Raw genomic sequence first — 27,548 nt, forward strand, 5'->3', positions numbered from 1 at the left:
TGTAATAAATCACTACCATTACGAAATACGCAAATAGTTACTGCTTATTTTACAGAATTGATGTTGTCTCTTTAGTAATTGTATATATAAGGTGGTATTATTTCAAGGTCTAGGTAATAGGTTTTGATAAAGTCGTGACTTAGCGGTATAGGATTTCGCTTTCGAGTCACAAGCAATTCACCCATAAAGGCGTTATTGAAACCGATTTGATTACGGTTCAGATTTAAATTAAATGAAGCCGCTTGCGTAATATCACTTGAATGTCACGATATTTGTAACATGGTTACAAAAGAACATTCACCCGTTCGTGTAATTTCGTTTGCGTGCTGCACTACCGCGTAGCGACGTCCGGCACGAAGTGTTTGGAGTCAGAATATGAATATACTAGAAACCGGTTTATTATATTCACGATGTAATACAACAAAGTCTGATATTAACTAATATCACTATGACATACTTATTGCATTACATGTTGCATTTTGTTATTAAATATGTACAATGCTTGAGAGGGGAGCTCATTAGAATTATGGTTGGATACTTATTGCCTTATTCATAAACGTCAAACCTCTCATAAATCTATTTTAGATATTGAACTGTTTTGTCTTTCGCTATTTAAAAATTGTGACAAAACACTGTGATAGTTAAAGTAGATTTCTAATCTTTATTTTTCCTCTACAGTAAAACAATAAAATTAAGTTAATAAACAGATAGAACTGGTAGCTACTGCGTAAATATACCGGTATCAATATATGTAATATATAAAAAAAAAATGTTAATTCCATTAGTTTTATGATATAATGAATTTTATCTAATTATATTTTGAGATGGAAACTTTACTCAACTAACTGTTCGGTATAGTTTAAATCTAAAGTTCTGTATTAGGTACCTTTTCTTGTTTATCTTTTGAAATGAACGAGAATACTACACGCATTTTAAAATAATTTTAAAAAGCAATCTAAGGTGCATTAAGTAAGTAGATTACACAAAGCAAATGAGTACTTCAAAGACGATTACCAGTATGATAAATGTTAGTGTAATTGTCCTAACTGATATAACTTATTAAATTGTTAACTCTTTTTAATTACAAGTGCGTTGATTATATTTTTTTCTTAAAATTATTTCTCATTTCCCACGTAATCAGTATCTCAGAGAGATTGACAACACACGGGTCATTAATCATTCGCTCTTTGCTATTCTTACCTGACATGATGAGTAAAAGGTGTGTGGGCTGTATGTACGAATTTGGAAACAATAGCATCTTGATTCGAATATTAGATTATTTCTCACGTATCTATAATAGATAGAGCGGAAATGTGACCTCGGTATTTGAGTTTTGTTTTAGTGAATTTACTGTTCGTAATTGTTCCTTTTAATCCCCTATGATCTACCATGTTGTGACTTCGGACGTCGGATAGTAAAATACAATGAAACCAGCAATGGATGTTCAGCACATTCAAAAACGTGAATAGTATGGGTGGCATCCCGCCAGGATAGACAATAATGTCTCGTCGGTTATGATCGATATTTGCATTTTTATTGTCCTATACGTTGATTTATAGTACATTAAATTTTATTAACACACGCTTTGTATGCGGTCGGTTTTTGTGGTGATTGTAAGTCGGTTTATATTTTGCATCGTAACTATGAGAGCCGTCTCTGATGGATTTGGAGCAATAAATTGCTGTAAATTGCAAATTGTTTGCATTGCATCATATTGGACTATTAGTCCACCTACTTGCACTTTGGACTGAAAGTATTTCAGTCACTGCATTATATTATTACAGATTTTTGCTCTCTACTGCATATGCATAGATTTCAAGACAAGGAAAACCAATGATATAAATAACTTTAGATGGCGTATCAAAATAAAATATATACCAAATTTTAAGTTATACCTTCGGGAAGACAACTAGTTCTATTCGATCCATATATGCGGGAGACCTACTTAGCGTAATGGTTTTGATGCGTTGCATTTCCCGCTTTGTGCATCACATCGTGTTGAGTGCAAGTTGCTATTGCAATCTTGACACACTTTCGAATATCGTTGTTATGCATGTATTGCAAAACGCGTGCAATGTACTGCATAATATGCATCTACTTCATTACGTGTGAACTAAATTTAATTAATAAGTAAGTTTATTTAATTTCATTGTACTTATATCTTTATTCATTGCGTAGCGGAAAAACAATACCTTCCTGGTATTGTTAATTAACCTATATATTTTTCGGCCCGGTACCGGAATGGTTTGTGGTTGTCTATAAAACAACCGCGATGCTGTCGATTTTTTTTTGTTTGCAACGTAAATTCAACGTTATCAATTAAAAAAATAATTTACTAAACATTTTTTATAAATACAAATGTGCGTAGGTGTCACTCGTTCTACCGTGAAGGGGAAACGTAGGGCTCAATTAGCAAATGAACGTGACAACCATGTTTTATGATACCGTCCCACTTTTGTTGTCGCATACGTTTGTTCTGGTACAATTTAGTACGGTGACTGTTGTGGTTTCATTAACGAAAGCCTCTTTGACCAGGTGCCAGTTTATGCTCGGAATGTCGTCATCGACTACATTACATATAGGACTTTTATTATTTCTCAATACAATTAGATTTCACGTTCTTATATATTACTAGATTTTAGTCACGACTTCATACGTGTGATTTATCCTTCTTCATCCCTATATCTATAGCACGTGTATAGCAAATTTCATTGTAATTGGTCAAACCGTTAAGGCGCTATAAGGTAATAAACAAACTCACTTTCACATTTATAATATGAGTAAGGATTTCAACCCACGATCAAAAGCAATGTTTTTTAAATTAAATTGTTTTGCCTTTATCGAATTTTGTTGAGTCAGTAAAAGCGATGTCAGTTTTTAATTTAGTTTAATATCTTTTGTGTACGTATATCGTGATGTCATTTGAAATTTCATTTTGTTTTATTTTTCTAATGCGCCACTTATTTTGGAATTTCTTTTCCCCTCCCGAAGATTGTCTGGCAGTGATTGCATTAGCGATAAGACCGCCTTTTGTTCTGCCAATTATTTGTATTCTTTTCTCTTTATTTGTTCTGTTTGTAATAAATGTAAAATGTTAATGAAAAAAAAAAAAAAAAACAAAAATAATGATATTTTAATCTATTAATAAAGTTATGTTATTAGTTATTCGTTTGTTATATACATGCGAATAACTAATAACTGTTAAAATACAACTGCATTTAATTATCAATTTACAACAAACTGGAGTGTTACGCCAAGGTCAAAGTGAATAAACTCAATCGTATTATGTTTATGAGACATATTATGAAAACATGCGAGGACCGGCATGTGTTTGTTGTTATTGACCATGAATTTTCCCTATGGTGTTTAGTTTTACAACTCGCCCTTGAGTTTTTATATAGCAAAGAGTGACGGCATTGATTATGTCATTATTGACATAGATTGTACGTCGAGTTTTAGTTTTTTTTTTAAGCGACATCTAATAAGAGGAGATTCTAAATTGTTTGAATTTTTTTAAACAATTCAAGAATAGCAAAGCCCCATCATGGTGATAAATAGTAACCGCCGTCTCTAGACATGATCTGTACCACGGATGTCACACAATACACTGGCGGATTTATGAGGCACATAGTATCACAAATGCGTTGCTATACGCTTAATGGTAATCCTGCCTGCGCTATCGGTATACGCTGGCGAGACGTCATGTTTACATGGTGACGAATTCGATAATAATTAATCACGATAGTTTCTGGGGGGAATAGTGTAAATGTTGTTCTGATTAGGGCATATTGCTAGCAATGGGTTTGTTAGTTCTCATTTCTAACAACTAAAATCGTTTCTATTATATTGTCAATGAATGAAATTAGACAATTTTTCAATTGATATAGTGAACTTTCATGTTGTTTCTATGTTAATTTTGTAACTGAAGCTGATTATACGCTCAAGATTTCGCGTTCTACATTACATCGTATATCTTATCGTGTCGTCGTAGTTGTATGTACTCGTATTGTTGTTGTATAAATACTTTTGTGGTGAATGCTTGTGAATCATCTGCAACATTTACGATCTTCATGGTTTAATTTACAGAGAAAGTTTGATAAGTTGCGGTGGTGTTGTAATCAAACGACTAGTTGGATTTGTTCAGGTGCCGAATGTAATGTTTTGTAACTAAAACAGAATTGTAATTCCAAAAGAATTATTCATGCCGTGAACTTTAATAGCTCTTTATTGTTTTGCAGTTGATTATTAATCCAGAGGCCTAGAGTATATAGTAGAATGCTCTTTAGAATCTGAAGGTGGCTTGAAAATTTGGGCGGTCTTCAATCTTTTTTTCCGGCACTCCATAATTTCTATCAAGGTTGATTGGAAGGTATATCTTTATATAATAAATAGAGGCCGTTGTTATGTTGTCATTATGTACTTTCATAAGAATGCTGTGGCCGTGTGGTTCCGGCATAGAATGGGCCACATCTTTCCTTTCCGTGGGTGTCATAAGAAGCGACTAAGAATGATCTAGGGATGGACAGCAGCGTTCCTTTTAAAACATCACCAAAAGCCAAACTACAACCCGCTTGCTTAGAGTGGCAACTACTAGCAAAACCCTCTTATAGGGGAGGTCTATATTCAGCAGTGGACAGTTAACGGCTGATACGTTGATAAGAATCTAAATCTGTGAATAAACTTATTTTAATAATTTATTTCCTTCTTTTTTAATCATATTTCTTATTTCAAAAGTTAGTTTCAAAACGTAGCAATAGATATAATTATTTGAATATGGAACAGAATCGTTTAGTAAAAGTTTGACCCAAAGCAAAATATTTATTTGGTCATTTTGTATACGAATATCAAGTTTTTATATTTAAACTTATTCAAATATATGGTTCTTCTATTACTAAAGACCTTCATCCACGAATTATCTTATTTACGTCAGTGGCATGAATGAATTTAAACGTGACGTGAATAAGTTCTACTGGGGAGGGAGGCTTTTAGTCGGTAAAATTCTGAATGCGGATATAGAACGGTTGAGCCGAGGTGAAGGACAGCGGTGACTCAGAGCGCCTGGCCCCAAGGAAAAATGTCGAGAATCTCCATAGTTGGCGTTTATTCGATAAAAATAGGTACATTCGATAGTAAGCTTTATCGCGAAGGGACGTCTATTGCTAACACTAAAATCGTAAAGTCCTGCCCTCCGTAAGGTCTTCATGATATATCAAGTTTGCTTTCAAGCATCGAAGTAGTCTACCGAAATAGTCTTTTAGATATATCGATATTTTTTTTTTACTGTAGTTTAAAACTTCTATGTCAAGATTGAATATAATCGTTATTGTTTTTTTAAATTAAAGAGCTGACATTATGATAAGTGGTTACTTACAGCCTGTTTTCATTCGAACTTTATTACATTTACAGATAGAGTTTTTTATGTAATTTATAATAAGAATTATTTAAATTAAGTGAAATTTCGATGGATATGTTATGTCCGATTTCCATCGATTTAGGTCAATTATCTCTATAGTGTTGTTCAAATATTATTTAATTTCGGTGGAAAGTATTTAACTCTTTCGATGTGATAATTTAAATTAATGGTGATGTTAAGAAATTATGATACTAGATCACAATTAGGTTTTAAAATTAATATATACCTTAATTTTTTTCATACATGTAAGTATTATAAAGTATATCTGCGCTTCGTAATGCGACTTGTAAGTTGAATCCCTATACCGTGTCGTTTCAATTTTATTAATTTATCTTTATCGTCCAACCTTGAAACGAATCGGACCAGTTTAACTAAATTACGGCCAGAACTATAAATTGGATATCAAAGCAAAGTCTCGCGAGCATCTCTCCTTTTTACGCGATTTTTATTTTCATGTTTTAAGAAGAAATGGCTCTTTAGGGCTGTACGATGACTATAAAGTGCGCAAGCTATAAATGCATTAGTACCACCTTGACCTGCGCTTGAATACCAGCGGGTGTCAAGGCCCTGACAACTTTATTGATGCTTTTCGTAGCGATTCCATTACAATGGCGTCCCCTGAGCCCTGACATGAAATAGCAATTGTCTCGATATTGCTATTTTAGTTATAGTTACCAAATTAGTTTCTACTCTATTGCGTGAACAAATGGAAAATTTCATTCATAAGCGTCAATGACACTTACTAGTATATAGTTGTACGAATGTGACATTAGGTCACGCACATCACGAAGATTTTTGTTGACAATCATTTGCGAATTCCGGGGAAGAAATCGTCCTTCAGCTTTACTGCAATGCGGGCAGTGCGCGGGTGCGGGAAAAAGGGGACTGTGGGTGGGGCTTGATCGCATCTGAACTTGGAAGGTCAAGTTCTGAAAGTTTGTAATTTGCCTTATTGGGCGTCTGCCTTCGACGGCTCGATTCGAACTCAATTATGAAGTTAAAACTTGCCCGTTATTGATTTCGCACCAGTTTGGATGTCGCGCACTTCTAACCCAAGTTTTTATTGTTGTTGACTTTCTTAATTTTCTTCATCGAATTCAATTTTGTATTTGTATTTCAATTTAAAATTAATGTATTTATAGTTCTGTTTTTCTTTTTATATAGTAGAGGGCTATGTTTAAGTTTAACATTGTCTAAATACTACATAAATATTTACAGTACAGTACCCAGCGTTTATGGATACATAACTCTTGCCAAAACGTTATGAGGAGAGACGTATCTATAATTAGAATCCATAATACTCGTGTCTATAATAGGTCTTTGTTCTATAATAATTAGATATGTAATTATTTTAGTAAATATCCTTCATTATAGTCTTCATGATATAATTTTAATGTAAAACAGGTGCTAGTGTAAGTAAAGTACATAAAGAATTATTACGGTTTATTTGCATATATATATATATATATATATATATATTTAACGCCTTAAAATATATTGTTTGATATTGAGTTCTTTTTAATTAATTAGTCACAGAGGAATTTATTAATTTTAGCATGTACTTTAATTATTGTAGGTACTTATAAAATTTTAAAAAGCGAATCCTTTATGAATGTATTGGTAAAGTCCTATGAGTCATAAAATTTCCAAGACCCTTAAATTTTACCGCAGCTTACGTATAGGTATCCTATTAATCCAATGAGTAATTCTGAGGTTTCTAGAAAGGCTCAGAAAAATTCATTAATTTTTCCCTCTTCAAATAATAATTATGATGAATATTAATGGATTCCATATGTATGTATGAAAAATAAAAAAGTTTTTGTTTTTGTATTCGAATGAATTTACCACAAATCTTTATCACATTACTAGTGATTTCAAATAAAGTTTGTGTTTTATAATTGTTTCAATCCTCGCTTTGAATCATCATATTTTTAACAATTTTCTCAGACTCGTATGCGATATGGATCATAAATAATATATATTATGATCGGGTTCTATCTGGTCCATTACGACGAGATGTCCCATGGTTGCACACATTTATTTATTATTTATTGACCACAATACAAAAAATAATGTTTGGTACAATAAGTGAAGTTAATGCTATATAGCATTTTCTCCCTGACAACCTTTGAAAAAATAGAAATGTAATTATGCCGTGAAAATATTTAAAATTGTTTGAGTATTGTTGTAGTGCTTGAAGACTAATGTACTGTAACTCCTTATAGTGATATTTCACTGCCTTATCCGTTAAACTGAAATACAGTAATACAAATTATATATTTGGTGAAACACGAACACGAGCCAGACAAGTACTAGCGTCTGCACGAGTCATTTCACTTGCACCATATATTTTTTCTGCATATATTGCATTCTTTGTCTATTGACCTTTGGGAAAAAAGTTCTATAATTATGCGATTATTAAAAATATAAATTGCTTTAGAAAATATATTTTACACTAGCAAAGCCGAGCCAAAACATATTTTATACACATATAATCCTATAATATTTACTTTATAAACAGTAAATAAAAATGACAAAAAGGGCTCTTTAAATTCAACCAAAAAATACGTTACGATCTCGTCAGTGTATATATAGACTGCTTAATTTTCGGAATGTTCATTACAGCGAATTTTCGGATACGACACAATAATTGTTTCGTTAGCTTCCCGTTATCTCCCTAAATTAATTCCATTATCGTCGTTATCATCGTCAGATTCTCGTCAAATTGACGGCATGTCACGTCTTTTCATCGCTTTTTACCAAATTACATTTTGATTCCTTGCTCCGCTGCCTGTGGTTTATAATGACTAATGGCTCTTATAATTTCAGACGATGTTAATATAAATGAAATTATATGTTTCGCTTGTCAGGTGTGTAAGCCTCTTAATATGATTACAGTTGAGTGACGGTTGTTGTCAACGTGTTATACAAGGTTTATATAGAATTGCGTTATGTTACTATGTATCACTCTTGTGGAATTATAGTATGTTTAATTGAAAAATATGATAGTATATTGTAATGTTTCAGCTACATTTTCCAATTAAAAGTTAGCTCCTCTAGTTAGTCTTTTTAGCGACTTCTAAAAGAAAATGATTCTCAATTTACCTGTATTTTTTTTATATAACGCGATAGCTTCATCTAAGTATTATAAATCGGATTTGATAATTCTTAAGAATATTTATAGTGGCAGTTAAATCTAGTCTTGGTATCTTTTCCAATTTTTATTTTCAACAGCGGACACGTGACGTGGTGTATAGAGTTAGTTATGTAGTATGTACAGTTACTTCAGCCTCGTGAAGTTCATGGTCGAGCCAACGTGAGAATACATTGAGATAGTCGTATAATGTTTAATTATGTTTACTCAATAATACATATATTCAATCAGGAAATATGTTCATCATAATTAGCACAGATAGATCCGCATAGATACTAAACAGATAATAAATTATGATGAATATGAATGGATTCCATACACGAGTACAGAAGATGAAAAAAGTTTTCGTTTTTATACTCGAGTGGGTTTACCACTGATCTTTATCATATTACTAGCAATTCCCTCTGGTTTTGCACGAGTAGATAAAATTTTCGCCTATAATATAGATAGTAATACTCTAGTAGTTTTTATTTGCGTGATCGAGATATGTTTACTACCGGGATGAAAAGTATGTTCATCCCAGATAGTATCTACGTGTATATCAAATTTCATAGCGATTGGTTAAGTTGTTAAGGCGAGATAAGGTAAAAACGAATAGTTTTATTCGTTTTTACTTTCACATTTATAATATTGGTAAGTAATATTGGTAACTTGTTAATAATGTAATTTTCTGTATGTGAAAGATTTTTTTAAAATTGTTTGATAAGTTTTTGAGTTTATTCATTACAAACAAATAATCAAATCTTTTCTCTTTATAACATTAATGTAGATAAATACACTAATAATTGTATGTAAAAGAATAATAATTGTATAAATATGTATTTAAATTTATTAGCTCACTAGTCAATACGCAGAATAACGCACATTTTGTAAAACAGAACGTCTTCAAGTCTATTAATATTAAAATTACATATTAGTCACGATATTATCTTACTGAATTAAAACTGTGAAATTTTGAAATAATATTTGAATGTTTGATACGTAATTGCTCTTGAAGGGCTAAACAAATTTGAATGATGTTTAGTACACAGATAAGCCATATCCTGGATAATTTTTATTCTAATTCACCCAGAGAAAACCATGGTATAGGTAGTAAAATATAAATTAACGATTATGTATCCATTGTCAGCCGGTAAAACCATTGGATTACGAAGTAACGATCCAGCCTATCCCATGTTCCACTCTGCAAACAGGGCATTAGTAATAGTATTTCGCTCCATTACGTACATTGTTATAGGCCTAAGTATTAGGCTTATGATCCTATGTTAGCTCTAGATGTAGATATACAGTATACGAATATGCATGCTTCGTTCTTTTATTGCTTGGAACCATTTGGATCAGTTTCTTTAGAAAAGTTGTTAAGAAAGTTCCCAGATGAGCAACAAATAACAGAAAAACGCAGCGTGCAGTTTACAAAATTTTTACATCCGTTTACACACAATTCAACAATAAGCTTTTTTTTTTATTCTTATGTTGGTGTCAGTTTATGTAATCGATGACTTAAGAAAATGTTGCGTACATCTGTAATTGGTGTAAATGCAAGATGCAAGCCCTGTATATCAATTAAAATTAATGTCTGTATTTACACTGTTGATGCATCTTTTAAAAATAAATAAAAATAAAATAAATAAGTATTTTCTTAAATTTATTTCGGGATAAATAGTTAAGTAGTTTCGTAAATTTCTTACCTGAAAGTATAAAAAGTATTATTATTGATTTTATAAATACTTATACGTCCTAAAATAAGCCAAGATATGTCATGGATCCACAGTCGCTTGAACTAGAGACTAGATGTGCAACTAAGTAATATCCTCTCCAAACGTAATTACGCAGTAAAACAGTCGTAAATTAACAGCACGGGATGTATTAACAGACTGCAATAGCATGTGACGACATCATCAATAAACAAGATTACTGCTCTAGGGAGGTACATGATTGTAACATTACATTGTACTAGATATCGATGATTATTCTTGTACAGTTATTATTACGATTGCACATTATACGGCTCAAAGTCTCTTTTAGAAAGCGCAATAATGCGTAAATCTGACCTGTAATGAACTACAATTATACCGAGCGATCAAATTATAACTTGCTTCTAATTAATAACAGTTATTGATATTCAGAACCCTTTACTTTCTTTACTTGTGCAAATCAATCACGTTACATGTATATTTATATAACTAATAACACAACTTTTAAAATATTTGTAGTCTATAGTGTTATTTAATTCATTATAATTGTTACTTCATTTTTTCGCACTGTATAACTATGTTAAAGTAAATGCTGTGAATACCTATAATAGGCATGTGCATTAATATTGTATTATATTTAATGTTTGTTATATATGTTATAATGCAATATGCTGTTGGTGTTCCTTTAAATAAATAAATAAATAAATAAATTAGTCATTACCCGATTTATGTCCAGGGAGGCGTTAATAAGGTATTAATGCAGAAAGATTTCCTGCAAGAGTAATTTCATCGGTTCAAAATAAGAATATTATTTTGGTTACAATCGAACATATAAATTATTTATCTGATTTATAGTTAGAAAGTTAGATCTAGAGACTTCAATCACTTGAAACTAACATATGTATCTAACCCGTATTTTGACTTATTTCGGTCCTATTAATGTGAATTTTACTAACTATACACTAATATCAGTAGTTGCAACGGTTTTCGTATTTATATTATTAGTGTTACCATCAATTATCTGAGGAATTGAATATTTACCAGTTTTGGTGATGAAAATTGGTCTATTGATTGAAGTTTGAGCTGCCCTGATCTAATATATCGACTCGGCGGCTAATCTCATTAAGGGATACTATCGAAGCTTCCTTAATAACTTATACCACGTGCCTGATCCTGGAGTTGTGAATAAATTATAGAGGTGGATAAATTGAATATTTTATCGCAATAACATTGTTTACGAGATGTAGTGAATTATATTTAATTGTCTACTTTGTTACTTTAGTTCTGTTATGCATACTTCATTAATGCTCTTTGGGTTTAGTGGTAGTACTTAAATCTATCATATTTTTGGTGACATAAAGTTTCATAATGCCCCCATTTTTGCTCCTGTTTAAATTAGATAAATAAAGTCTACTTAAGGAGGTGCGTCGTAAATCATGATGAAGGGGAATGCTAAGTATCATCATGTAGAACATTACTGCTAACTCGATAACAAGCCGAGCCCTCGGCCGGTTGTTTCTAACCTGTAAACAGTTGAGGTCATGTAACTCGTGTACCTGCCTGAATGGCCCTGGTATAATATAAAACGATGCATCATACATGTACTGTTTGCAATATGGACGTTTTAATATTAGGATAAAAACTTATACCCTTCTGAAATTTACGTTTATTTCTATTTAGTATACTGGGCTTTGTTCATTCATGTTTTATTTTAGGATATAGTCCATATGTGTACTTAATTTTATTTCACTAAACCCTTTCTGTCGTTAAACGTGACTAACAAACATCTATTTATAACATAATAGTTAAAGAAGTTATAATTATATAAGACAAAAATATTATATATTCGATGCAAACATCGTGTCCTAAATCAAATGTAAATCTGACAAATACTATTTATAAGAAGGTCGACACGTGTTAGAGATGATGATGGCGTTAATTCTCATCTTTTTTCTCGCCTTCCAACCAGTGGAATGGACTCGCATTCGCTTCGGGCGATTCAATTAATCCGATGTTAGATTACATACTACCATGTCTGTGTACAGAAAAGTTTTTTCTCTCTTTCGTTCAATCTGTGTTCAATTTACTATTGAGGTCGCCGTGAACCCTCGTCATTGCGATTAATTGAATAAGTTCTCCATTCAACCGCGTTAACATTATCATCATTGTGTTCAGATTTAAGCTGCATTTAATCGTTTAGATTTTTTCGGTGCTCAAGTACCATGAAGTGTGAAAATTAATTTCATAATATTCGGCCATAGGCTGGGGTCATTATCCTTTGACGACCTTGCAGCTGCTATAAATTTAGTTAAATTGGCCACAAGAGGCGGGTATGCGTCACTGAGGCCGATGCGCTCGGTTTCGCAACGAAACCATAACATAAACACATCACTAGCTGCTATATAAAGTAAGCCTGCCAGTCTTGCGTTTCGCCGTCACACAGAACCGGATCGACTCGATCGCTGGCCTGCGATGTAATTCCACCTGTAACGGATAGGTGCAAGTTTTTTCAATAGTTGCGTAGTATTTATAAGTATTTAAGTCGTAATCAATGTATTCAAAGATATCCTCATAAGTCTTAAATGAAATGTAAGTTACAGTTTACTTTTATTTAGTGTCGGATATCTGTAAAATAGATTTTCTCATCTTGTGTTTCCCTTGACTGGCAGTGTAGTTGATTGAAAGACAACCGGTACCCGTCTATATATAAATATATATATATGACTGTATATATATATATTTATATATATATATATAGTTGATTACATTCCTTGCATGCTTTGGACATTATGAATTTATGATGACAAACAATATGAGTTGTTGTTTATATCTCTTTTGTATGTACCACGCTCAGTACAGAAAGCCTCTTAGATATTTCGCTGAATCACCTAAAGGGCTTCGCTATAAGCTTTCGCTTACTCGTAAAACGAGAAACAGCTCGTAAAAATATTTTTTGATGTTGAAATTGGTCGAACACCGGTTGTATCTGGGTCGGTGTTGATAGTGTTAACGTGATGCTGAACCCAATTAGTCCAAACGGGTAAAGCATCATACACGGTGTTGCTCGTATAGTGAGTGCACTATGCATATTAGTTGTTAATGATGTGATTAGTATGGTATCTTTTAGTTTTATGTTAGTGATAACAAACGGTTTTTAATTACTTTTTATTTAGGATTTACTATTTAAATATATTTTTCCCTTATACTTTCTTTTTGGTCTTTGGCCCTTGGTCTTTCCTCGATAGTCTTATTGATATCATAATAATTATCTAAACAAAGCGTGGTTTCAAAAACCATTTTCAAAGGTTATTCGAAATTTATAAATGCTTTTTTTTTGTTTATGTTCATCGTTCACTATTTAAATATATTTTGGGCCTTATTAAACATATTTCTTCGATATTCTTGTTAATATCAAAATGCTCATATATACAAGGTTTGTCTGTGTGTATGCGTGTATGTATATATGTTTTCAAAGATCATTTTCATGGTTTATTTGAATTTTGTAAATACTTTTTTTTATTATAAATATTGCTATATATTTGCCATGCGGATAAGAAGAGAAAACCGAATGCCAAAAGCGTTATTAAAAATAAACAATTTATTAAATTGTTTGTTTGTTTAAAATTCTTTATAAAATAAATTATCAGATAGATACAAATTTGATATACAAAATACAATACAGTAACACAGGTAGAGATATGTAAAATAAAAAGGTCAATTCATCATACACGTGTGTTATGGGGCAGGGTTTTAACACAGTTGGTGTTTTTGAAATGACTAGACTCGTAGAGTATCTGAATTGAACTGTATTTATTATTACAAATCGTCCATATATATAGTAGAGATATCTTAATTACTATTTACAATTACAATAGTCAAATACTTCCATCGAAAGAGTGACAACAAATACAGATAATAACTTACTAATGGAAATTTGTATGAGATAAACAAATATACAAATATGAATATTAAACAATATAATGATTTCGATATCAAATGGACAAATACAAATATACAAATAGGAATGTCAAATATTATAATGATTAGGTCGTAGGCTGACACATGGTCTTAGGTCACGTACTCTTAATATATGTAACACCTCCCCCTTAGAATAAAGATTGGGCTTGAGAGCTTGATCTTTGAACTCTCGGTGTTGAAGTTCTTGGATAATTTTCTTCATTTTCCTCTTCGTCTTCCGTTACGCAGGTACTTGTTGCTATAGTAGTCATCGGGACGGCAACTTGGATTCTCTGACGTCGTGATGTGTTTGAAAAACAGTTGTTAAATATTTGTATACAACTATTATCACGGCTTGGTCTTCGGTTACGCAGGAGTAATCCATTAGGACAACGTTTGCTAATTTTATAAATGAAGTATCCTAGCATTGTTATGAATAACACGAAGTATATCCATGTAAACGTTGACGAATATCTTTGTAAGATTGGTCGAGATCTCATATTTTCTAAGCTTTCCTTAAATTTATCGACATGATGTTTTATTTGTCTCAGTGAATCCAAAGGCATTTCATTAATTTTAATAGGAATTAAGTTTGGAGCTTCAAAGTTCTTGTATTCTTCAAAGCAATCGTCTGTTCTAATGTCTGGAACTATTACAGGATATGTTACATTTTCTTCAATAGATTGAAAGGCTGTTAGCGTACTATACCCAGTATAAAGTTTGCAGTTTTCCGGTAAGGATAAAATGCCTGCTCCTTGTAATTTATGATGTGTAACTTCCGTTTTACATTGAAGTATACAATTAGTGTCTTCTGTAAGTATGTAAAGCCATTGGTTGTTGTCAATGTTTTGAAAAGTGTTAATTCTTGCTTCAAATGTGGATGTGGTACAAATTTCAGGTAAAGTCTTTGAAATGCTTAACAGGATCTGGAGCTCACATAATGGACGTGATGCTGCTTCATATGCGGCAAAAGAGGTGCAGATCTTCTTCTTTATAGCGTAGGACTTGCATGAAGTGAGGTCGCTCGTAGATACGTATATATTACCGCTAGGATTTGTAGCCAAATGCATGTGCTCAGGTAGGATGGTTGTATGCAGAGAGGAATTAAAATGTTGGATTGGAATGGAATATATGTGATAGAGATTGAGAGGTTCGCCTTGAATTAATGGAAAATCTAATATGTATACAAGCCTATCAGAATATACATAAGCAGAAAGTAAATAAAAAGAAGATAAGTTTAATATTTGATTTTACGAACAATATGCTTGCTAAACAATCATTAATTTCATTTTCTAGATTTATTACGGATTCTACTATCTGCAAAGAAATTACGGAAATGTCTACACTAGCCTAATCTAAAGATTTAAAATAAAGAACCTTTTAACTTGAATGTAAGTCATCGTTGAGACTGAATATTTTCATTAATTATTCGATCATCATAAGTTATCTTAAATATACTTTCATTGAAGTTTTTAGTTGTTGAAGAAATAATTAAGATTTGTTCGAGCATCAAGAAAGAAGATTCTATTACAAGTTTTTTTCTAATTTATTAAGGTAATATCGAATTGAACAAACATAAGAACTATTATTTATAAATTTATGTTTTAATTATGTTTTATTTTTTATTAGAAATAAAGACGATTTTAGGACGATTCGTAAGCTAACGAATATAACAAAAATGATATTTTGTATAATGATTAAAATTGATTGATTATTGAAGAATTATTGATTTAATTGATTATTGAAGAATTATTGATTTAATTGATTATTGAAGAATTATTGCTTTAATTGATTATTGAAGAATTATTGATTTAATTGATTATTGAAGAATTATTGATTTAATTGATTATTGAAGAATTATTGATTTAATTGATTATAGAAGAATTATTGATTTAATTGATTATTGAAGAATTATTGATTTAATTGATTATTGAAGAATTATTGATTTAATTGATTATTGAAGAATTATTGATTAAATTGATTATAGAAGAATTATTGATTTAATTGATTATTGAAGAATTATTTATTAAATTGATTATAGAAGAATTATTGATTTAATTGATTATAGAAGAATTGTTGATTTAATTGATTATTGAAGAATTATTGATTTAATTGATTATAGAAGAATTATTGATTTCATTGCTTATAGAATAATTATTGATTTAATTGATTATTGAGGAATTATTGATTTAATTGATTTTGAATATTGCTTATAATAAATTAATACTATAAGTTGTTTGATGTGGAAACAACTTAACATGTTAATATTCTTTGTACAAGCCGGCGTCTATACGGCTCATTGTTTGTTAGTCGCCTTATACGACACGTCAAATCTGAACGTCAGTGCTATTCTTTGGTAAAGCCGACTACTACACGGCTGATTGTTTGTTAGTCGCCTTATACGACACGTCAAATCTGAACGTCAGTGTTATTCTTTGGTAAAGCCGACTACTACACGGCTACTTGTTTGTTAGTCGCCTTATACGACACGTCAAATCTGAACGTCAGTGCTATTCTTTGGTAAAGCCGACTACTACACGGCTACTTGTTTGTTAGTCGCCTTATACGACACGTCAAATCTGAACGTCAGTGCTATTCTTTGGTAAAGCCGACTACTACACGGCTAATTGTTTGTTAGTCGCCTTATACGACACGTCAAATCTGAACGTCAGTGGTATTCTTTGGTAAAGCCGACTACAACACGGCTACTTGTTTGTTAGTCGCCTTCTACGACACGTCAAATCTGAACGTTGGTGCTATTCTTTGGTAAAGCCGGCTTCCACACGGCTACTTGTTTTTAGTCGCCTTCTACGACACGTCAAATCTGAACGTTGGTGCTATTCTTTGGTAAAGCCGGCTACCACACGGCTAATTATTTATTTAATTAACGAGTTTATTTATTTCATAAGGTCTTAATCTATTTGCGTGAACTAACTGATGTCTCCCGGATTTACGAATAACATAATTTTCATTAAAGCCTACACGTATCACATCGAATGGCCCTTCCCACTTATTATCTAAATTATTTGGGTTAGGGACCTTGATCATCACCTTGTCACCTACATTAAATTTAGCAATATTTTTAATTTTCCCGTCGTAACGTTCCTTGGCTTTTTCTTTCATTTTCTGAACGTTCTGTGTTGCGACATCGCGGGCTATTCTAAGTCGTTATTTAAGTCGTTCGTTTAAATCTTTAATATAATCGAATGCAGTATAATCGGGTATTGTTTTTAATGAATAAAAAGGTCTTGGTTTAAAACCAAATAGAAGTTCGTAGGGTGTGAAACCTGTAGAGCTATTAACTGAGGTGTTATGACATATAATAGCCAGTGGAATAATTTGATCCCAATTTTTCAATTTACGTGCCTGGTACATTCGTATGTGATCTCGAAGTGTGGCATGAAACCTTTCTAATGCACCATTAGTTTGAGGGTGGTAAGCTGTATTAAAAGTTTGACTTGTACCGAGAAGTCTTATTAATTGCTTCATTAGTCCATTCATGAATTCAGTACCTTGGTCAGAATGGAAACGTCTAGGTACACCGAAATGTTGACAGAAGTGAAAGAGTTGCTTAGCAACTGTTAGAGCTTCTTTATCAGAAATTGGATAAGCTTGGACGTACCTAGTTAGTTCATCTTGTAGTGTCAATATGTATTTGTTATTATTGTCACTAATGTCAGAATATGATACTAAGTCTATAGAAACACGTTCAAAAGGTTCATTAGATTGGGATGTTAATACCATTGGAGCTTTAAAAGTTTTTCTTTGAATCTTATTGCGCTGACATATTTCACAAGAGTTTATGTAATTTTTGATGTCTTCGGCCATGTTTTTCCAGAAGTAATGTTCTCGAATTTTCCTAGTGGTTTCAATTATACCTCGATGTCCTGAGAGCGGTTCATCATGGTATGTTTTTAGAATGCTGGGAATTTCCTGAGGCGAAGGATGAGTAATTTTATTCTCGCAAATGATTATATTGCAATTATATATTTCTGCCAAATAAGCTGAGATATGTAGCTGTTGGTTGCCCTGAAGCTTGCAAGTTTGATCATATTTCAGGTTCGGTATATACAAAGTTTCAATATTATGCTTATGTAAGCACGATAACAATGATTTAAAATAACTCTCCGCGTCCCATGGATCATAGTATGATGTTCTAGTATAACAAAGGAAAATGTTTTGCTGATATTCAGAAGTTATTTTATCTATGTCGTAGACTTGCTTTTCTGTTTCAGGTTGATTGCTTTGGGAAGCACATAGATCTAAAGCTTCGTTGTATAAGTTATTAAGATCTGATTTTTGACACGACACAGGGATGAAGATATTTTTATGATTAGACTCTAAAAGATTTTCATGAAGTTTTAAGCTTATGTGAATTAGCGCTACAACCTTGAGATAAGAATTGTTCATAGTTTGTTCTTAATAATGTTTCAAATTGTTTGTCAGGATTGTCTGTACCCATATTTAATATAGGTGGTCGTGATAAAGCATCGGCGTTTGTATTATTTTTTCCGGCTTTGTAATTTATTTCATATTCATATTCTTCTAGTTTCAGTCTCCAGCGAACGAGACGTGATCCCGGATCTTTAATGGAAAATAACCATGTGAGTGGTTTGTGATCAGTAAATATTTTAAATTTTCTACCGAATAAATATGGTCGAAAGTGTTTCACGGCCCATACTATTGCGAGAAGTTCGCGCTCTATGGTAGAGTAATTACTTTCAGCTTTATTTAACGTACGTGATGCGTAAGCAATAGGTAAATCTTTGCCAATTTCACCTTGCGAGAGAATCGCTCCGATAGCGTGGATTGAAGCATCCGTAGTTAATATAAACTCTTTATAAAATATATTGTAACAGAGGAGTCGTTGTGAGAATTTCCTTACAGGAGTCAAAAGCCTGCTGTTGTACACAACTCCATGTAAACGGAACATCCTTTCTTAATAAGCTTGTTAAAGGCTTAGTGAGCTTACTAAAGTTAGGTATGAACCTACGATAGTAGCCTGCGAGACCAAGAAATGATTTAATATCTTTACATGATTTAGGGACTGGAAACTCACGAACTGATTTTACTTTTTCGGGATTTGGCTTTACACCTTCACTCGATATAATATGACCCAGGTAAGCAACTTCTTTTCTCAAGAATTCGCATTTATCTGGTTGTATTTTCAGACCGTATTTTCGTAACCGATCGAATACTTCAGTTAATTTCTGTTTATGTTCTTGAAGGCTGGATGCAAACACTACGATATCATCAAGGTAAACAAAGCATCGTTCTCCTTGTAATCCGTAAAGTACACTATCCATGGCACGTTGGAATGTAGCTGGTGCATTTTTGAGTCCGAAAGGCATTCTTAAAAATTCGTAATGACCAAAAGGAGTGCTGAAGGCAGTTTTGGGAATATCCTTGGAGTCTAATTCAATTTGATGGAAACCGGATGCTAAATCTAAAGTTGTGAAATATACTGAATGCCCTAACTTATCTAGTATGTCAGTTATGTTAGGCAACGGGTAACTGTCTCCAATAGTGACGTCATTTAATTTTCTATAATCAATTACAACACGCCATTTTTGTTTTCCAGACGCGTCTAATTTTTTTGGAACTACCCAGATTGGACTGCTCCATGGAGAAGTACTATCTTTTATTATATTCTGTTGTAACATTTTGTCTATCTGATTTCTTACTTCTTGTTGGTGTACTTGAGGGAATCTATAAGTTTTAGTATTAATTGGTATATCTGACGTAGTAGGAATAGAATGTTTAGTGTGATTCGTGAACGTTAGTGGATCGCCTTCCACGTAGAAAATGTCTGAATATTTTGAAGTTATTTTATCGAGAGATTCACGTTCTTCTTTATTTAAATGATCACACCTTATAAGGCTCTCGATATCTATTCTTTGTTTTATAGAGATGTTGTTAATTTGTGAATTGGGTAAGGAAACAGACTGTTGAATTAGTTCCGATTCGTTAACAGAATTTACATCTATAATAGGCGTTGAAATATATACGTCATTATCACTCGAGTTTACACAAGTAATGAGAAAGCTATTATTTTTGACATTAACAAGAGCATTAGGAATACAGATATCGTTACTAATGTTTTGCTTATTTATCATTGCAGTTCCGTCTGATATATCATTAGTTAAACATGATATAACTGTCTCCGAACGACGTTTGATAATTGTTTGTTTACCATTATCAAAGTACTTTGGTTCATCTCCCAGAAGGAACAACTGATAAGTCCTGTCATGTATTCGCATCGTTTTTGATTGAATATAAATGTTGACATTGAATTTTGACATGAAATCATTACCGAGTATACCATCAGCGTGTATGTTTAAATTTGCGACATGGAATTTAAATTTTGGAAATTGATCTAATGAAATGTGGGATGTGCCACATGTTTGAAAAGGCGAATTTTCATTAGAGATACCAATAATAGAAACGACGTTTGATGTATCGATGGTATTTTTACCGATTTTATTTTTATTTATAACTGAAATGGCTGCTCCCGTGTCTACTAATAACGTAACTGGTTGGCCATCAATATGAAATTTACAGTGCAAAAGATTTTCAGGAGGTATATTTAATGTAGAGATATTGTAAGATTCATTAGGATAAGCTCTTTTCTTTATTTGATTCGATTTTAGTTTTATTTTTGATTTTTGTTTCGATTTACGAGATTTTTTTGATTTTTTAGTCTTTGTAGTTTGTTGATTGCGCATGGGATTTGAATTAGATTCTTTTAATATAGGTTTTAGACATTGATCTTTTTCAGAATTAGTGGAATTAGTGATACAATCTACAGAGTTAATAGGTTTCTTTGATTGATTTAGTAAGGTTTCTGTGACCTTTATAAGAGATTCAGTGATCTTTGTGAGATTAATGATTAATGATTCAGAGAGCTCTAAGTTTGACTTAGTAGCTATCGTGGTTTTATTATCACAAGTACACACATCGCTTAATTGTCCCCGATGGACTGGAATTGTTTGCGCTTGTGTAGTGATGTTTGTATTAGATAATGTAGTATGACACTGATTACTATTGAATTTTACTGAATTTGAAGATCGTTTATTTGAGGTTCTAGGGTAATATCCTGACCCTCGGTGATCATTGAAATATTTGGGCAATACGTGGGAACCGTTTCCGAAACTGTGCCCGTCAGATCGGCCGGTTGCAAGTTTAAATGATTTACTCGAGCTGGAGTCGGATTATTTCGCGGAAATTGGTTATTACGACTATTATTAAATATTCTCTTTCTACAATTAGTTATATGATGTCCGGGTTTTTTACAATAATTACATATAATAAATTTTCGCGGATTGGTATTAATAGTATGTTTATCTGGTGGTTTATGTATTTGAGGTTGATTGATCTGAGGTGGTTGACGAACGACATTGCTATATAGCGGTGTTGTTATTTGACTATTTTTAAACAAACTTTGCCTAGCCGTATTCATTCTTCGAATTTTTTCTTCTTGAATTGCAAAGTTTCCAGCATGAGTTAATGAATCAAAACCTTTTGTTCTTAACATTACACCTATGTCAGAACTCAATCCATTAATAAAAACGTTCAGAGCTGTTTCTTCCGTAGTAGTTTTTCGTCCTATTAATGTCGCATCTACCACTTCAGTTGTTAATTTTTCTAAAATTTTATTTCTACATAAATCTACGCGGTGGAAAAATTCCGTTACCGATTCATTTGGTTTCTGAAAGAGTGATTGTAGTTCGAGATTTAGATGTGAAAGAGTTTTTGTTTGCGAAAATTTTTGTATAAGGAACGTTTTTAAGTCGTCCCAGTTTGAGTATAGTTTCGCGTGGATATCAGAAGAATATTCCCACTTATTTTGTTTAAAGCGTAAATTAATAAAATTTCTTCCTGCTCTAGACTTGCTAATTTAAAAGCTGAATCGCACGATCTTATGAACTTATATACTTGACCCGATTGAGTTGTATCGAAATCCGGTATTAATTGTAATAGTATTTAGCGGAACATTTTGTTCGCAAAATTTAGGTTTTACGTCAATATTTTGTTGTGACATAATGAATGTTGAAATTAGAATAATTCGTAAAATTGATATAGTATAATAGAATATTAAAAATAGATAGAAAAATAGATTTTGAGTTTGAATAATAAAATTATTTTATGATTTAGGCGAAAAAGATTTATGAAAAGGAAACAGAGAAAGGAAACAGAGCAACATGTGTTGACCACTTACCCCAGTAACAGCAACAGGATACGCATTGCAGAGTATAGATTCGGCGAACTATTCAAAGCCCTTCAGGCACCGTCCTAGGATTGTTGGCGATGTTTGTCCGAGTCCCAGACGTTAAGTTCGACTTGCATATTACGCGACGGATCCTACCGACTGCGCCAAAATTGTTATGGGGCAGGGTTTTAACACAGTTGGTGTTTTTGAAATGACTAGACTCGTAGAGTATCTGAATTGAACTGTATTTATTATTACAAATCGTCCATATATATAGTAGAGATATCTTAATTACTATTTACAATTACAATAGTCAAATACTTCCATCGAAAGAGTGACAACAAATACAGATAATAACTTACTAATGGAAATTTGTATGAGATAAACAAATATACAAATATGAATATTAAACAATATAATGATTTCGATATCAAATGGACAAATACAAATATACAAATAGGAATGTCAAATATTATAATGATTAGGTCGTAGGCTGACACATGGTCTTAGGTCACGTACTCTTAATATATGTAACACGTGTACAATTCTTTAATTAAATTATTTAATTACGTAATTATAATATGAATTGATATGTGGAATATAACGTCCATTTTTCTTGAACAAGGTTCACTAAAAGACGCCTATGTCGGGTTCACGATGTCCCGGTGGACAGGGCCGTCACCGTCACTGATGTTAGAGTTAAGTGCCGTCTCAACGTATCCACACAAAGGCCGCTCTCTCCGCTTTGTTCCGCTTCTTTGTTTGACTTGACGAAGGCGCAGTAAAAAACTTCAACACAACCGTTGCCAGCCCCGCCGATAGAGTAAGGAAAACCTTTTGAGTTTTTATTGGATCGCTCTTGTTATTCTTTTTTTTTGTTTAACGATATAACTTTTAATCATTAACGATTGTTAGCAAGTGCTTTTCGAGATTTGGGATATTTTAATTATCTTACGCGAGATTTATCGTCGCGAAAACATCATCAAGCGCCTACTTGCGGAAGTAATCTATTGTGGTCGGCCCTCGGTCGTGTGCATGGGGTTTCGCAGTCATTTGCGTTATGATGTGCTAATGAAGTGTCATTTTATGTGGATCCTTCAGATTGTAAGTTCCAGATGTTTTAAGGCGATATTTGTATTTCTAATTCTTTTTACGAAAAAGTTCTTATTGATTAATAATAGTAACTTAGGTTAGTTAAAATTAAATTTAGATTTCTCTTTTAATCAAGATGTTAATACTGGGGTTTTAAAACACGTGTATTTTGGGGCTGAGAGAAAATATATTCAACAATTCTTTTCTGTATTAAAATGTTAGGGTTTTAATTTAAAATGATACTTATTCTCAAATATATTAAGTCATAATGTAATTGTGGTAATAATGTTTTAAATACTTAAATGAACTAAGCGGCCTTTAAATGCCAACAAAAAATAGAACAGCTGCTTTACTATTATTACCAGTGATGACACCATTACCCTTTGTAAACAGGCACCTGTTTGGTGCCACTCATTGTTTTAATTTATGGTTGCATAGAAGCTGGATAAGCGTAGATTAAAATAAATTGTCAGTTACCAAATTCGATATATATACTAGATCTCAATTATTAATTCATATTTTACTACTTACTTGCTACTGTCTCGTATGTTATTCTTCTATCTTATCCTGATATTTCATTTATAATACTAATATGATTAAGGCATAATATCAAATAGGTGGAAATACTATATAAATTTCAAGTATTATATTTGCTCTCAAAACTTTGTAGGAAGCACGATTATCAAAGAGGGAACGCAGATAAGTGGCTACTTGCCGATTCATAATATTTGATAATGTGCTTCTTTACTCAGAATATTAGATGAAATTCGGCTACGCTGCTGAATTATTAAACATAAAACGTTCGTTTGTGAGATTAACTTGTTTAATGAGAAGAGATTCTGTGCATATTGTAAGTTGTAATGTTAATTATTTATCCAATATAATTTGTCCGGTTTTTGCTAAGTAGGTTGATAGTACGTGTCATCATTGTGGGTGTCAATGACCGGACAATTGTACGGTTGACCGGTGCCGTCGGTCGCGATCTGATTGTCGCGCCAATAAGCAATTTGCATGCGTAGTGGTGCCTACTGTGGTAAGTGCGTTTGCGCACCCATGGTCTAGTCTAGTTAATTTGTGTTATCGAGTCGCCCAACCATGAAGTCGTCGCAGCTTTTTAAAAATGGACAGATTTTTTTATGATACTTATTATTGTTATTAAAGAATGTACTTTTACCGAGAGGATTTTATTTTATTATACTATTGTTAAAAGGAAATAGCCACCACTTTCTATAGTAGGCCATCAGCGTGTTTGTTATTTCTAGTAGTCCAAAAAACATACTTTGCTAATGTGCAGAAAAAGTTTACCTTTCAGATTGAAGATTTTTTTCCACTGAAAAGTAGGAACATCTAATTTAGTCCAGTTGTTGACCAGTTTAATCAAAAAACAGGTAGTAGTCGAAAGGTAAACAGAACGGAGCGGACAAGCAATCGCATCCAATTTCCCCTAACTCCCGCGTCGCTTCCGTTTCCACTCCAACATTAAGTTATTGTATATAGAATGTACGGAGTGAAAACGCAAGGAAACAGCCTAGTTGAATGAATAGGCATGTTGAGGAAGTAAACATGAGGATGCTTTTTACCAATTCTTTCCGAATGAGACGTACTCTCTAGTTTTTTAGGATGAATTTAGCTTGTTTCTTTAGAAACTGTATATATTTATTTAATTAAAATAATTTTATTTTGTTTCTGAGAAAATTATACAACGATAATAGACGTGTTTTGTCAAGATCGGTTTGATAATGAAGATATTTAATATGAAACAAATACATAACTATACATAGTTTTTAAAATCTTTTTTTTGAAACTATGTATACAGTACCTTTTTAATTTTATTGTGTTTTTCAGTATTATTTTATTATTATTAGAATAGTCATATTTAAATAATAATAAAATAATAGTAGAATTGTGTACGACGTACTATTTGCTTTTTCATTTACATCTTTGTTGCTGAATAAACTAAATCGACTTGCATTTAGTATCTATTAAGAGTAGTGCTACTGTTTGAACTCGACGGAATATAATTTAGCAACGACTACTTCAACTTGTGCTATTATTATTTATTCTGTATCTGTAATGGCCACAGATATTGATAACAGTACAAGTTGGATTTTGAAATCGGTTAAAGGGGATGTTGTTATATGTAGTATAATTTTTTTTCTATTTACACTAGTTGTTCTTATGTAAATTTTTAAAATATTTGATTTTCTTTTTTAAATCTGTATCATTTTTCAATGTGTAGGCCGGCTGGTTGTGCTTTTATTAGTATCATTTGGACAATCGACAAGCTGCATAAAGTAAAACCGTACACGAATTTCATTTGATGTTGAGATATAAAATAATTATATATATATATTTGTTTTTATTGAAAGTTCTTTGACTGGAGTTTACAATAAAATATACGGGAATATTTTTTTTTCTTAGAAAGTTCGGAATTCAATCTTGGTTTTACATTTATTATTCTATTGGCTGCAGGTGTATATTATTTGATTCAATATATTTGTTTTTTTTTATGCAACTTAGAATTGCAAACAAGTTGACGGCACACCAGATTGAAAGTGGTAACCTTCGCCTATAGACATGAACAATACCATGGACATAACAGAGCATAATGTTTCGCCTATGATGTCTTCTATGCATTGCCATTCTTGAGAACTAAGGTGCCTTTGTATCCTATAAATTCACTGTCATATCCCACCCTTCAAACTGAAACATAGCCATGTAAACACAACTGCTTTATAAGGTACCCAAGCAAACGACTTTTGTACAGTCTCCCTTTGGCTATGTTATGGTTATGATGATGTTATCTACATTTTTTATAACTGTACTATTACTAACTATATCTTGCAACTTTGCCCGATTAAATTTGTACTCTTTACTTCTTCTGCTTCATTGGTGTACAAAATTTTGTTCAAACCCGTTCAATCAATACAAACTTTTACATTAGTAGGATATTATGAGTAGGTATAAACAAAGTTTCCTTATATGTGTGGGTGGACCTGATCGCGTCACGGATCTCAACTCTTTCCACTGATTTGTTGATTCTGGCCTATTTAACGTTTCAATTAGTTTAATTTAGGTCCAATTAATATTTCTGTGTACTCTTCTAATATGATACACGCTATTAGTACCCAATTTTGCCAGAAAACACAACAGTATGATTTAGTGTACATAAGGCTTGTTTTAAAGGTAGTAATATAATGACGGTTTTTTTTAAATAACTCATTTTTTGTTTTTGTTTTTTTTTTTCTCGATTGTTTACACGTATTTCTAAACGAAAGAAGATAGACAAATACATGCCGCGGTATATGAATCATAAACATTACAAAAAATTAAACATTATTATGTAATGTAATATATCTACGACTAGGCAGTGAAATTTTCCATAGAAATAACGTATAAAAGGTACGACAATGGTTAACGACTCAACCAGTCAGGTTTCCGACTACGCATCCAAATAATACGTTTTAATTGAATCCTTATTACGCCTTGTTTTTTGCGCACTTGCAATTGTCGGGTTTTGGATTTCGGCTAATTACACGTCACTTTTTTTACCAGCGAAATTGTGAAATAATTTGCCACCGTTAAACTGGTTCGAACGAGTGGTACGATAAACATATTGTTTTTATGACTGTATATAAAACAATTGCATTATCTACTGCGTGAATCAGCGTATTGTTTTACGCCGACGTGTCTCGTTGACATATTTGGAGACGCGCTCGCGCATTGCGAAATGTTTCAATATGAATATGCATTTCTAAAGTGGTATGTTGAACGAGTCATGTCTAAAACACAGTAAAAAAATATTATTCTTTTGTTTTATTACTACTACCAACTTTCGATTGTTGTTAGTCAACAGGCAGTTATGTACATTTGTTATAACTGTTGACTATATACGACTAGTGGTTTGGTAGATTCTCATAAAATATCACTGTACAAATTGTCAACGTCTGACAACAAACTAAAATGTTCATCTTAATTTTCATCATCTTCGTCATATATGTATTCACAGTCCACTGTTGTCCACTGACC

General features: G+C 32.3%; 1 protein-coding gene across 1 annotated transcript in view; it reads left to right on the top strand.

Annotated features, from left to right (window-relative positions):
- Window positions 1–27,548, top strand: part of LOC113517024 (serine/threonine-protein kinase 26) — a 102,511-nt gene that overhangs the window by 11,800 nt on the left and 63,163 nt on the right.

Source organism: Galleria mellonella, unplaced genomic scaffold (genome assembly GCF_026898425.1).
Source record: "Galleria mellonella isolate WM207_F2 unplaced genomic scaffold, CSIRO_AGI_GalMel_v1 utg83, whole genome shotgun sequence".
Lineage (NCBI taxonomy): Eukaryota > Metazoa > Arthropoda > Insecta > Lepidoptera > Pyralidae > Galleria > Galleria mellonella.